General features: G+C 42.0%; 1 protein-coding gene across 3 annotated transcripts in view; it reads right to left on the minus strand.

Annotated features, from left to right (window-relative positions):
• The window catches only part of Nedd9 (neural precursor cell expressed, developmentally down-regulated 9), a 164,444-nt gene that overhangs the window by 122,428 nt on the left and 26,237 nt on the right, over nucleotides 1-15,779 (minus strand). The gene's annotated exons all lie outside the window — the stretch shown is intronic.

The raw sequence follows: 15,779 nt of genomic DNA on the forward strand, positions 1-15,779 counted from the left end.
CTTCCTTCCTTCCCTCCTCCTCCTCCTGCTCCTCCTCCTCATTCCTTCCTTCCTTTCTTTCTTCCTTCCTTCCTTCCTTCCTTCCTTCCTTCCTTCCTTCCTTCCTTCCTTCCTTCCTTCCTTCCTTCCTTCCTTCCTTCCTTCTCTCTCTTTCTTTCCTTTCTTTTTTTTTTTCTTCCTTCCTTCCTTCCTTCCTTCTTTCTTTCTTTCTTTCTTTGGATCAAACCCAGAGTTTCATGCAATGAACTATGCCTCATCCTCTGTTCTGATTTTAGTAGTACTCAAGGTAAGTGCCTTCTAGCACTGCCTTGTTAACCTGCACTGAGTATTGAGCCCTATTTCGCCCTAATCTATGGTATAGCCAGGCTGTCCTCCAAATCTTCACAGACAAAACATTGTGAAGATACGTTGAAGAGTTCCAGAATAGACATTGCTTACATTTCCAGAGAGGAAGAAAGAACAGAAGCCAAACCAAACCAAACCCCACAACTTCTCTTCCTAGGTATCTGGAAAGCTCAAATTGGAGCTCCTAGTAGTATTGATTATGGTCACTGAGATGAAGTACAGAGATCAACCTGAAAGAATAAGTCCACCAAAGCTGTGATAGCAAAGGGGAAGTATGGTATAAAAAACTTCTGGAAAAGAAAACAATATTTCTGCCCAGAAAAGTAGAGAAAGGTTTAGGACCGAGAAGGGATGGTCAAGAGCAATAACCATACCATCCTACCCTCCAAGTGCAAATACAGTGAGCAAGGCATGGGTGAGGGAGGTAAGTAAAGTTAGGATGATAAAAGGAAGTGTTATAAATGGTCTTTAGTGAGATTTTTTTTGACATTATGGTGATGAGAAAGTAATACGCACTGAATCGAAACTACACTTTGAATGATGAATTTGGAGCTTTTCCTGGGCTGGTGATACCCAGTCCAATTACCTCTCCCATTTTGGAGCAGCTACTGCAGCCCCCAGCCAGCCCTGTGATCACCCCTGAAAACAAAAACATTCTATGGTGAAGATAGTCTACTTCAATCTGCTAGAGTAGAGCAGAGTATGGGTGCCTCTTACCTGAGATCCTAGTTACTCAGAAGGCTGAGATCTGAGGTTTGAAGCCAGCCCAGGCAGAAAGTCCATGAGATACTTATCTCCAATTAACTGGCAAAATGCCAGCATTGGAGATGTGGCTCAAATGGTAGAGCACCAGTCTGAGCACAAGAAGCTAAGGGAGAATGTGAGCCCCTGAGTTCAAGCCCCAATACACACACACACAGACACACACACACAGACACACACATGCTAGAGCAGAATCCGTTAATAAAGAGATGATGCTATTTTACTATAAATCATGGGCTCAAAAGCTATTTTGACAAGGGCAGAGAGCTCCACTGGGAAGGATGGTTGATAGGTTCAGTGACATCAATTCTTTTTTCACCTGAGAACATTTTCAGTTTAGGATGGGGTTTTTTGAGACTTAAGGAACATCTGTACTTAATACTGGGTGGTGGTGGTAGAGAGAGGGGGAGATTAAAGAACCTTTCTCCAATGCTGAAAGTAGTAAAAAGAAAGAGCTTAAGACCTATGTAAATGTCCAGTGACAGCTCTATACAACAACTTACTGACTGGCAAAAATGAGGATGCTTAAAGGTGTCTCTTATTGCATCTCCTTCTCCAAATGGCACCTATGCTGTTTTCTCAAAGGCCACAAACAACACCAGGTTGGTCTGACCACAAAGCTTTGGCTTATTTTCCTATAGCCACTCAAGCTATGCATCAAGCAGCTGCTGTATGTCTTGGATGAGTTTGTAATATGCTGATATTTGACATCAACAGACCAGAAACAGGATGCCTCCCTGGGTAGAACTCGGAGCCTTCCTGATGCAGCAGCAAGCCCAGACACATGGGACTGGGGCTGGGGAGGGGGGGAGGGCGGGGAGTTGTAGTTCAAATGCAGTAATAGCTGTGTTTAAGCTGATCTGCTCTGAGTCTTTGTGTGTAATCACTGATTATGGGGTCAACAAACATAAAACACTTTGTCACTGGCCCAAGTTTAAACCAGAAGCAACTTGTCTATCATGAGCATTCAGGATAAAAGATGTAGGATTGAAAAACAAAACCATGGTGTATCATGGGCTGTGACTTAAAGTTCTTTTTAATGTATGTTTTGTCTTAGGAGAAGAAAAGACAATAAGAGCTATGAAATGTCATTGATCTGTTTTCAACCCAGACTTCTAAATCCTGGGCTACTTTCTTATTTTTGCTGTAAGAATATAGAGTAGGTTTTCTAGTCAGAAAGTAAGCTTCATAAAAAATAGCTTAATAAAAACTATACCTATGACCCAATGTAGTGAATCATAGGTCAAGAATTGAAAAAGAGTAATGGATGAATAAGACCAAAATGCATTCAGTGCACTTATGGAAATTCCATAATGAGACTCTTACTGTGTATAATTTCATATACACCAATCGAAACATCTTACTTAAAAAGTTATAACCCTGGACCTTTCTTATTGTTTTTTTAGGAAGCATCTTTAGCTGGGTGCTGTTGGTTCACACCTATAATCCTAACTACTCAGGAGGCTGAGATCTGAGGATTGCAGTTTGAAGCTAGCCTGGGCAAGAAGGTCCATGAGATTCTTATCTCTTTAATAAACTGTTCAGAAAAATCCAGAAGTGGCTCTGTGGCTGAAGTGGTCGAGTGCTAGCCTTGAGCACAAAGAAACTCAGGGACAGTGCCCAGCCCTAGAGTTCAAGCCCTAGGCCTGGCAAAGAAAAAGAAAAGCATCCTTAAAAGAAACGGGTGGACATTATTTGTAGTGAAAATAGACACAGAAAAAAAGGAATGCTTTTCTTTTTGTTTCTCTCTCTCTCTCTCTCTCCTTTTATTTTGTCCTCTTTCTTTTTTATTTTTTTAATTTTGTGCCAGTACTGGGGGCTTGAATTTAGGGCCTGAGCATTGTTCCTGAGCTTTCTTTTGCTCAAGTTGAACACTCTACCATTTGAACCACAGTTCTATTTACAGCTTTTTGCTGATATATAAGCATCTCACTTCTTCTTTTTTGCCAGTGCTAGCTTTGAGTTGCAGTCTCAGATTTCAGTCTCCTGAGTAGCAAAGATTACAGGTATGAGCCCCTGGCTTTTTTCTTGTCTACAGTCTCAGGGAAAATTATTTTGAGTGTAAATTTGCCTACCTTTTTCTCATACATACAGTCAAAAATTTGTCAATGGTCCTCTATTTCCTTCAGAAAGGGAAATCTCCTTGTTAAGACATTGTGCACTTACCTCTACTCTCATCACATGGAGCTACTTCTATACTTCTAGTTCCCCATATGCTCTACATTTCTTTACAGACCACCCCTTCACATGCTGCCTCATCAAATTCAAGTCATAGGCTGCTTCTCTGAGACACCACCCTGACAAATTTCCAAACTGGATTATTTTCCTGTGTACTCTGGGTACATACCCTGACAAATCTCTGAATCTGACACAGACACCACTTGGCCAAATCTCTGAACTGGATTCTCCTGTGTACTCAGTACTTTGGGTCTAGCTTTATTGTGTCACGCCTTAAGTTCTGTTTCACCCACCTCCCAATCTACGCCTGAGATCCCAGAGGTGAATGAAGGCCTCTCCTGTGAGTGTTTTCTGAGTTCCTAGGGCTTAGCACAATGCCAGGCTCAATGATCAGACCCATGAGTTTCAGTGGGCAGTGAACGAAGGGGAGCTTTTCCAACAAACACACCTCCCATCTTTTCTGTTCAGCCAAATGAAAGCTGTGTAGTGGCGATTATATGTTCTCTCTTGATGCCAATGCATAGCAAACAGCCTTTCTTCCCTGTTCCACCAATTCATCCAAACTGTTCCACTGATTCAACCAATGGTGGTTGGGGAAAAAAAATTGCATTTGTAGTAAACACATTGAAGCAATTTTTTCTTGTCCTTATTCTTTAAACAATACTCTAATAACTATTTACAAACCATTTATATTCCATTAGATATTATAAGTAATCCAGAGGGCATTTATAGGATAACAGATAGTATGCAAATCCTACACCATTTACATAAAGGACTTGAGTATCTATGAGTTTTGGTGTCCTCAGGGGGCCTAGAGTCAGTTCTCTAGCAAATACCAAGTAGTGACTGTATTCTAAATCCCATGGCTGTGCAGGAGGTATAGCTCAGTGACGGAGCCTGTGCTTATCATGCACAAAACCCTAAGTTCAATCTTCAGTGCGTGCACACACACACACACACACACACACACACACACACACACATACACATACACACACACACACACACACACACACACACACACACATACACACACACACACACACACACACACACACACACACACACACACACACACACACACACACACATACACACACACACACACACACACACACATACACACACACACACACACACACACACACACACACACACACATACACACACACACACACACACACACACACACACACACACACACACATACACATACACACACACACACACACACACACACACACACACACACACACACATACACACACACACACACACACACACACATACACACACACACACATACACACACACACATACACACACACACACACACACACACACACACACACACACACACACACACACACACACACACACACACACACATACACACACACACATACACACACACACACACACATACACACACACACACACACACACACACACACACACACATACACACACACACACACACACACATACACACACACACACACACACACACATACACACACACACACACACACACACACATACACACACACACACATACACACACACACATACACACACACACACACACACAGATTAAAATTTGCTCTATGGTTTCCTTTAAGGTAAATTAAAAGATGTATGAGCAGAGATGGTATGTATAGTTCAGAAAAATGAGAGGAAGGAAAGAAGGGAGGGGAAGAGAGAGGGAAGGAGGGGAGGAGGGAGAGAGGGAGGAAGAACTTTTCTTTATAAGTCTACTTCAGGTTGTTCCATAGACAAAAAAGGAAGAAAGTTATTGAAACAAATTGAGCTCCATGCATGAGTTTAAAAGAGAGCCATCTTTAGCTTCCAATCAGACTGAAATGCACAACTCATCTGGAGTCTCAAGGGCATAGGAGAGTTACATTAGGCAATGGAAAACAGACAGAACCTAACACAAGGGACCTGGTTAATTAGGCAGTTTATTTCCCAATGCCTGCCCTAACACTGCTTTTAACATGTTGGAAATGATTAAGCTTTATTATTCATCTCACATGGACTTAACATGCCTTGCAGGTATTGATGCCTCCTGTGGAAAAAAAAAATCACTTCTCTGCTTCCTTCTCTCACTGTGGAAAGACTCATGGAAAAAACGAGGACCAGCATCCCCTCCCAGGATGTGGAGAAGACAGCAGGTGAGTGGCAGGTGCAGAGCTCAGCCAGAGCCCCACTGCCTGGAGAATATTTTCCCTCCCTGCAGGCAGGCTGTCTCTACTTGCTTTTCTCTTGGATTGCTCATCAGGTGTGGTGGGGGATTTTGAAAGCCTGCAGCTGTGTTTAGGAGTTCATTCACTGCCATCTCCCACATCCTTGGAGGATCTCATTGCAGGCCATTTAATCCACTCTAATGAATGCTCTGGCAGTTTCTGAGTATGGGCTGTGTCTGCATGCCCTGATTGGTGATTACTGTCACCACTGTCAAGGTCCAGTACAATGTAGGTTACCTCATCCTTTGTGTGTGTGTGTGTGTGTGTGTGTGTGTGTGTGTGTGTGTGTGTGGTGTGCGTGCATGCATGTGTGGGTGCACACGTGCCAGTTCTGTGGCTTGAGCTCATGGCCTGGGTGCTGTCCCATAACGTTTTCCACTCAAGGCTAAACGCTCTACCATTTGAGCTACACCTCTACTTGTAGATTTTTTAGTGATCAATTGGAGATAAGATTCTCACTTTCCTGCCTGGGTTGGCTGGCTTTGAACCAGGATCCCAAGATCTCAGCTTTCTGAGTAAGGATCACAGGTGTGACTACTGGTGTTGGGCCTTACTCACCTTTTTGCCACATGCTTTCCATAGGACAGATCCTATGTTCTGCTCCAACATGGAGAAACACATAAGGAGAATTAATGCTTCAATCCCAATTTTCTTCCTTTCCCTCCAAACCCAGGAGCTAATCAGTTGCTTCCTACTGCTACTTATTATCTCTTAACCATTTTCCAACGTGTGCCCAGAATATCTAAATACACAGACACATCAACTGAAAATCAAGTTTCAAGAGGTTACTGAACAGAGAAGGGAAATACGATATATGAAGTAAAAGAGCTGGTTAGAAAACAATGAGAATAAATGAGTTACATATGTACCTGTCTGTGATTTTGAAAATAATTTAATACATATACACATTCAATAAAGCTCATGTGACAGTAGAATTTGGAGTATTTTTACTTACTTCCTTATATATTTAATTTTTCCCTATTTTTTAGGTTGAGCATGCATGTACTTTATAAGTTTAAAAAAACTTTAAAAGTAAGATGTATATGTGTAAATAGGGAAATAAATGTCTCCGATGTCTTTATCCCTATCACTTCTATCATTCTTTATTTTCTTGTTCTTGTAAACATTTCTTGCCAATATCCTTTACACAATCTCCCCTACCATTCATGCTCTCTCAGAACATTTTCCCTAAAACATAGCACCTGATTAAATGGTTCCACCAAGTCCTTTGGGCTTCCTTGTAGGATAAACAAGAACCTTGAATTCTCCAGCTGAGGATTAAAGCTCTTGAGAAACATATCTGTAGGTGAAGTTCATTTCCAATTCCTGTCACCATGCTTAGAACTGGGGCAGCCTGCTTCCCCCCACTTCTCTTCTCCTATTCTGATAAACATCCACATTCCGATCAGAAATCCTGGAATGCACACCTATAAATAGATCAGATCTCTCATATCCATAGGCACACTTGCAGGGACAGACAGATGCTCAGCATTCTAGAATATGCAACCACAAACACACTGGAGAAGAGTACTGGTTTGTTTTTATTTTTACCATCTCATGGTTGACTGAGCGTCCCAGCTGGGCCTGCCTGCCACTGCCCTGTATCATATAGGGGTTAGGCCAATCCTTAGCCCCAGTTGTTCTGTTTTCCACCCCCAGATGTGCCTCTCTGGCACATCTGTACCATGTATAAATGAATATGTCATTTTGTACATGCATAGTCATATACTCTAAACATGTTGTGTACTGTAATTGTATCCCTTCATTAGAGATATTGCAGGTGCTTACTTATTGAAATACTAAAATATGCCTCATTCATTTTGACAACAGCATAGTATTTCTGCTAGTTCTTATTAACTTCTCCACTGAATTTCTCAATCAAAACAAGCAGAAAGCATTCTTCAAAAGATCTTTTCACAGATGGATAGACTGAGACTGCCCAGTGCTCTTTAGTTCATTATTAGATAGGATCTTCTTTCTTTCCTTCCTTCCTTCCTTCCTTCCTTCCTTCCTTCCTTCCTTCCTTCCTTCATTCCTTTCTTTCTCCCCCCCCCCCCCTCCTGTCCAACATTGTTAGACATTGAGGAAAGCTCAATGTCTAAGGTTCATACAATTTTCTCTCAAGCAAAGCAGCTTATGTTTGATGCAGAACCAAACCACCCTGGCTCAGTAGATTGTATCTCATCTTCTGATGGGCTTTGCCAGACGCAAATAGTTGGATACAGGTTTGGACAGAGGAAATCTGAAAGAGCTTGCATGAACTGACACCTTTGCATCGCAGATCCGTTACCTTCCTGTGGCCCATGCACCATCATTCACTTTTTAGACATAAAGATCCAAAGTGAATCCAGCTTTAGAGGAAGTGTTCTTACACAATAAAACATCTATGTTTTAGTGAGCCACAAACCCATCTATCAACCCGGAATAATGTAGAAGTTTATTATTACATTTTGGAAAGTTTAGTCAAGAGATAATATCCATGGCTTTCTAACCCAGCTTTCGGCTTTTGTCCTTTGGGGTTTGTTTCCAACAACCAGTGTGATCCTGCTAAATTCCAATCTGCTCTTGATCCAACATTTTCTTTGAGGTTCTCAGTTTACTCATATGAACGCCAGAGTTCTTGCAGTAATCTGTAAAACACAGCTGTATCTTCTCCTGCCTTCACACCTCTCCAAACTCCAGGACCACCTCTCTCCCTTGCTCACTGTACTTCAGCCAGGTTTTCGACAGGCTGTCCTGCTAACAAGCCCAGCGTGCTTCTCCCTCCCAGCCTTTCCCTCTAAGGGTCTCTCTGTTCCAAAATCTCTTCCTGCAGATAATCTTTACATTGTTCCTCATACTGTTACATAAAAGGAACTTTTTCAGGCTGCTGTCCATGATGGAGTGACTTGTGTCAGATCAACTTACCCCTTAGAAATAATTAGAAAACCAGATAAGACATGTAAGCCAAAATCTTTTTTCCCCCACCATGAATCATGGATATTTATTTAAAAATGGTAACACTCTGGCCTCCAAAAACCATCTTCTGTTTTTTTATAATTATCTTTAAGTAGTTGTACCAGGGAAGTGTCATTTAACAAAGCAGTGCATGAATATAATACATCTTGCTCTGTGTCACCCCCTCCAAAAAATCTGATCCCCTTTTGACCCATTCAAGATCATTTTAAGACAATAAAAGGTAGAACACATAAGATATAATACTTGCCAAAGCAAATGAGGAGAACAGAAATGTCTAAATATTGTTGATCTACATTCTTTAGGATGTAAATATTCACAATGTCCAGCATTCTTTTGTAAACCACTAGGATAGGCAAACCAATAACAAGCTAACCTGTTTAATATAGTGACAAATGACAAAAGCCATCTGAAGACTGGTTCTATGGTAGAGCAAATGCTGGACTTAGAGAAAAAAAGGACTTTAAGCCAAGTAACAGTAGCTTACCCCTGTAATCCTAACTACTCAGGAGGCTGAGATCTGAGGATTGCAGTTTGAAGCCAGCGTGGTCAGGAAAGTCTGAAACTCTTACCTCAATTAACCAGCAAATAACTGGAAGTGGGGCTGTGGTTCAAGTGGATAGAGCACTAGTCCTGAGTGAAAAAACTAAAGGACAGTGTTAAGGCCTTGAATTCAAGCTCCACTACTGGTGTGCACATAAATGTACACACATAGAGAGAAACACACACACACACACACACACACACACACACACACAAGACATATATGTTTTATCTGGTATATTATATATATTCATTAATTAAAGAAAATTGATCTTCAAAGTATGAACAGATAGAAACTTTTAGCAGAGAATTCAAAGCCATCACAAGAAACAAATGGACATTCTAGAATAGCACACTACTGGAAGAAAATCTCCCAGGGGGAGTTTACCAGAAGAGTAAAGATGGTAGGAGACAGGCCCAGAAAAAATGGAGCCAGATCAGCAGAAATGACCACAGCTGAAAAACATAGAGAGAAGTTTTTACAGAAAAATGAGCAGTGTCTTAGAACTCTGTGGAACAGCAACCAGAGTCTAACCTTGTGTAATGACTGTTACGGGAGGAGCAAGTGAGAAGAAAAAGTACCTGAAGAAACCTTAGCCAATAATGTGCTAAATTCTTTGGAACACAGCTTAAAAATCCAAACACAAGCAGAAGGAAGAGAAAGAAAACCCGATTTAGGTCTAGGATGATAAACTGCTAATAGTAAACATAAAGACAAAATCTTGAAAGCAGCCAGATAACAAAGTTACACAGCCGAGGCTGGGAGCCAATGAAGCATCATTGAAATGTTGAATTTTAAAGCCCTTCTTATTGGGCTGGGTGTGTAACTAGTCAGAGAGTTGATGCTTAGCAGTGAAAAGCCTGGGATTCAATTCCCACAGCTCCCCCACCAAAGAATTGTGTCCACAGTGAATGTTATATAGAACAAAAATCAAGTGTTCAAACTTAGCAGCAACATGAGGATGTTTACAGATAAGCAAAATCTAAGATTTCTCCCCAGCATATTTGAACTAGAAGCAATTCTAAAGGATGCTCTTCAGCCCAAAGGGAAATGATTCTCAATAGAAAATGCAGAAAGAATGAAGGGTAGCAAAGAAAAGAAATTCTACCATATTCATACAATAGACTACTACTCAGTAATAAAAGTTAGTAACTAAAGAGGAGCATGATAACATAGTTTAAACTGACCAAAAGAGATCATGTTTATTATAGATGACTCCAATTCTATGGCCCAGGTACCAAAAACAAAAACAATCCCCCCCACACACACACACACACAAACACACACACACAGAGTCATGCAAACCAGCCAGGCCATAGGCCCCACCTTATAATCACATCTACTAGGGAGATAGGGAGACTGAGACTGGGGAAATTATGGTTCAGGACCAGTCTGGGAAAAAAGAGAGAACCTCATCTCTAAAAACACATTTGGTAGAGCAAGCCTGTTATCCTAGCTAGGCAGGGGCCATAGTAGAAGGACTGTGGTTCTGACTGACTGGCAAAGCCACGAGATCCTATTTGAAAAATAACTGACATGGAAAAGGCCAAGGATTTGGCTCAAGGGGAGAGTAAATGCAAGACCTTGAGTTCAAACGCCAATCTCATTTTTTAAAAAAAGCTGTACCCAACACTGAAGAAACAGTAGCTAATCTCCCATTTTATCCTAGCATTAAAAAACACACACACACGCTGGACATTTATCTTCCCTTCTGATATGTGGTTCATGAGAGCAAAGTACTTTTGCCTAATATGCTCATGGCTGTGACCCATTCTAAATACTTGGCATATAATACATACTCCATGAATCTTATATGACTAAATGAATGAAGGAATAAATACATGAATGCATTTCTTTTCCTTCCTGTTATTAAATGTAAGCCTGAGTGGATAGGTTAAGGTTATGAAATCCAGAGCACTGAAGTTGAGTTTAAAAAATTAGAAGGCAAGAAAGATGAGTAAAAAGCGTTATACATACATATATATGTATATGTACATACATGTATGTATATATATATGTATATGTATATATAAAATAGCTGACTGCTAGTGGGTCACACGTATGATTCTAGTTTCTCAGAAGCTTGAGGTTCAGAGGTTGGAGGTTCAAAGCCAGTCCAGGAAAAAAAAGTCTATGGGACTTCATCCAAAGTACCCAGCAAAAAACTGGGTTGAAGGCATGGTTTAAGTGGTAGAGCACCATTTGAGCAAACAAGATGAGTGAGTGTGAGGTCCTGAGTTGAAATAATAATATCACCCCCTAAAAGATATCATATGTAGACCATAGGCCAGTAGTTGTTATACTGTGTTAGAAACTTGAACTAGACTCTGAGATGAAGCGTAGATATTTACACTAAATGTAACCAGAGATCTACCATGCTTTTCTTATCAGTAGATAAGCTGTACTGTAAGTGAGTTAGAGTAATAAAAGGGAGAGGGAGTGGGGTTAGCTGGCAGGAGACAGGGGTGAGTAAACTGCCCTTTATCACAACGACCTACTTGCTTGAGGCCCTGTTTTGCTTCTTTCAGGCAATTAGTAACTGTAAACTTTTTCAAGTGTAGTGTCTCAAGACACTTGAGTCTGGCAAGTCTCTAATTACAAAAATAAACTGATAAGCCCTTGCAATAGACATAATATTAGATGCTCAATATGGCCTCAGAGTTAGGCATATCATTTAGCATCGAATTCCAGACAGCTGAGAGAAATAATTCACCTGGCTTACTGTTCTGAAGGTCCACTTTACTGGAAATGTGTATCCTGGAGGGAAAGGGAAGCAGATTGAAGGTACAGGAGAGGGACTCAGGAGGGGTGTAGACAAAATACCAACACATGGAAACACATTCCTGCCCTGAGTGTAACACACTTCCAAAGAGAAGAGCAAATAGATTCCAGGTTTCAGGTGAGGCAAGTCCATTCCAGGCAAATCATTGACAAAAGAAGAATCTGAAGGACGGAGCCTTGTGGGACCCGAGTGTGGGACTCCCATGCCTTCTCATCCAAGGTGACATATCGCCCAGGTCTTGGGCACTTAGGGGGCTTGCCCTACATTCCAACACAGGACCTCCTTCTGCTGGACCCTGTGTCCAACTGTTAACCAGTCCTGTGCCAGCTCCCCAGCCCTGTCACAAACATCAGCTCTTCAAAGCTCTGAGGCCCAGAACACACAGACTTTGTTTTGAATTTTAAATGTTTTTATCATTAAAAAAACATTCTTTTCTTCTTTATTATCCTTTCCTTTTTTCCTTAATTTTGCTTCTCCCAGTTAGAAAGTCAGGTTTTGTTTTTTTTTTTTAAGAATTGGGACACCAGGTGGGGGAAGAGGAGACCCCCCGTATCCTTGTATTTCTCTTTCCAAATCCTGCAGACTTCCAGAGTTCTGAGTACCAGCTCTCAGCCCTTTCCATGCGAAAGAGAGGAATCTGGGGGAATTCTTGGGAAATTAGAGAGCCATTAATGAGAAGAGGCATTTCTGTTCATACTTTTTTTTTTTTTAGCAGACATTAAGATACAAAGGGGTTTCATTGTAATGATTGTATAGATGGATATAGCATAATTTGAACAATTTCCCCCTCTCGGTTCTCTTAGAACCCTTCTTCTTTGCCCCTTTTCAAACAGTATTTTGTGGATTTCATTGTGCTATCTCTCTCTTTGTCTCTGTACACACACACATATACATATACATATCTACATACATAGAGATATGCACCGAGAAGAGATATTTTTGTGAAAAGTTCTTTGTTTGGAAGAGGATGGCTGGGTGCCTATCCAGGCTTGGAAAGAGGAGCTGTGGTGAGACCTGATAAAAGGGGCTGAGAGCGAGGATAAATATAAACCTGCACATAGGTTCTGAGGGGAGAAAGAGGGAGACGAGATCCGCTGGAAGAACATTTAAGACTTCACAGGGAGGCACTGGGCGGGGGGGGGGGGGGGCGAAGGGGTGGAGAAGACAAGCTGATTACTGCTTTAAACTGGAGCCAAGAAAACTGAGTAATGACAGACCAGGGTTATTTGTGAGGTGCTTTGACAGCATGCAGTTTTGGATGGTGTGGGGGAATTTCAGGTTTGTGTTCCTCATGCATGGAGTGATAGGGCAATAGCAGGTGACCTGGAAAATTGAACATGGGGAAGTGAGGTGTGTTTTCTGTGTGCAGGTGTGGGCGCTGTATTTGAAAATCTCACAGGAGAAAGCCTCCTCTTGCCAATAGCCCCTGGGTGAGGCAGGTCAGCCTGTTCCCTGTGATCATGACCACTGAGGACCATGTATTTCCTAGTGAACCTCAGATTGGCTAGGATGGATCCTGGTCTTATTTTTTTTATCCTCTAAATTTCCAAGGAGATTTTGTGAATGAGGTATTGCTTTCAATCCCATAAGCACCTATGATAGGCTTTTATCTGAGTAGAAAATTGCAAACACCAATACTGTATGAAACAAGTGCATTTGTGGAAAGTGCTTATAACTAAGATCAAAAGGCCGTGTGTGTATGATACATGGGGTGGAAAAAATGCCAAACCACTTTCCCATGGCGAGTGAGTGCCCTGTGGGTCTCCTGGCCTACTTCCTGTTCCTCAAGTTCAACTTCTGCCCCTGTTCTGTTTGCTTGAGGGCCCTGCTTCCCCACCCCTTCCTCCAAAGCCACCGAGAACTCCATATCTAAACTGTCTCCTGCACTGAATGTTGCACTGCAAGCATTCTACAGCCAAATCACTCAGAGTGATTCAGATCTTTTGTAGCCATGCATTGCTTTGGCTAACCTGTATCTCATCTTTAGAATCTAATCTTCAGGACAACAGAGGGTTCGTCTGTTTTCTTCTGCAACGAGGACTGCATCTGGCACGTGGAAAACTTTTACTTAACGTTCACTGAATGAACAACCGCACCTGTTGTTGTCGAATTTGTTTCTTTCATGTTACACAGAAGGAAGCTGTCTTCACTAGGTACCGACTCAGCACTCATCCAGCCCTGCTATTCTATCTGACACTGGAGGCAGCTTTTAAAACACAAAGGAATGAAGGCAACCAGTGTTAGCCGTTGAAGACCCACCCAAAAAAGCAAAGCTGTAGACTAAGGAAAATATGGGAGATTCACTTTTGTTGTGTGGTTGTAAAAAGGCTCAAAGGCTCCCAGGTGAGTTCAAAGTCCCCTTCATTTACTGGGTAGAATAAATCTTATTACAATGAACACACTAGAATTCACAGGCAAGGTAGATTTGGCTCTCTCTTTGACCATAGACATGGGCATCTGTCTGAGTCTGTCCTTGACTCTTATGGGGGAGAAGGGTGGAGTGGAATGCTGGATTTTCAGAGATCAGCTTTTCAATCTTCTTTGACTAGCTTTTGATCACTCAGCCAGCTGCCTCTGTGTGTGGCAGGACTGAGTTTGTGCTCAGCGGGATCCCAGCTCTTGGGTGCTCACAGGGAGGGTGTGTGAAGCCTTTTTTGCTGTGGGAGCACAAGATCAGCCAACCTCAGCCCAGAGATAAGTCCCCACAGCCAGCCTGACAGCCACAATGCCAAGGGTGGACCTACTTCCTGTTCTCTGATCATCACCTTGAGCTGCATTTTCTTTTTTTTTTTTTTTGGGTCTGGTCGTGGGGCCTGAACTCTGGGCCTGGACGCTGTCCCTCAGCTCTTCAGCTCAAGGCTAGCGCTCTACCATTAGAACCACAGCGTCACTTCCGGCTTTTTTCTTTTTGCTTATGTGGTGCTGAGGAATCAAACCCAGGGCCTCATGCATGCAAGGCAAGTACTCTACCACTGAGCCACCTTCCCAGCCCCTTGAGCTGCATTTTCATACTCCAATCCTTCCCATTGCTTTGTGTGTGCATCTCCAATGGGCCCTGGGCCCACCTCACCCAGCCTGCCCTGCTCATTTTCCACATCACCTCACCCAGTGTCTGCTGTGTTTCTACCAGAAGACCAGCAGCCACAAGTACTAGGGCCAATGTATTTCATCTTTATATGCTGCAACTTTGAGCAAGAATTCTCTTTATTTGAAAACTGGGAAATAAAAAAATAAACAAAACTAAAACCCGTGTAGCTCAGAATATTCGGCTATTCCAAAGAGACAATGGATATATACAAAATGAAGCTCTTTCATCTTCAAGACTGTGTTTCCAATATCCCATTCTTTACAAGCCATAGTTGGATCTAATTAATAAAATACTAATTGCAACTTGGCTTTTCATGATCGCTTAGGCAACATGATTTCATTTATATCCAGTCTTCCTGTCTAAAATATGGCTGAAGATGACGGCAAGTGGCAGGCTGACCTCTAGGGGCAATACGTTGAACATTTGAGGCACCATTTTGACAGTTGGGCTTTTGACCTATGCACCGGGCTAATTCATACCCACCAGGTCTCACCAACTCCTGAGCAGGACCAAAGGTAGCTGCCATGGCCTCCATCACTGTTAAACAAGTCATTATTTTGCAGTTCTTACCTCATCACCATTGTTTTTCTCTTGGTCGTGTTTCTCTTTCAAATACCCTGATTACACATTGCAGATCTGGGATAACCCCACACTGAAGTCTCATCATCTGGCTTTGGCAACTTCCTCTGTGACTAACTGTGGGAAGAGAAACTAGGCTCATAGGCTGAGTAAAGAGGATCTTAGATGTGGGACCTGGCTTTATCTTCAATCAGTGCCACCTGATTATTCAGACCCTATTCTGTGCCAGATGCTTGAGTAGGAACTGGAGAGAATGTGACCTGTCTCGAATCTCACAGGAAGGAGTAATTCACAAATATT

This window comes from Dipodomys spectabilis, unplaced genomic scaffold (genome assembly GCF_019054845.1).
Source record: "Dipodomys spectabilis isolate Male_0828 unplaced genomic scaffold, ASM1905484v1 ptg000045l, whole genome shotgun sequence".
Classification (NCBI taxonomy): Eukaryota; Metazoa; Chordata; class Mammalia; order Rodentia; family Heteromyidae; genus Dipodomys; species Dipodomys spectabilis.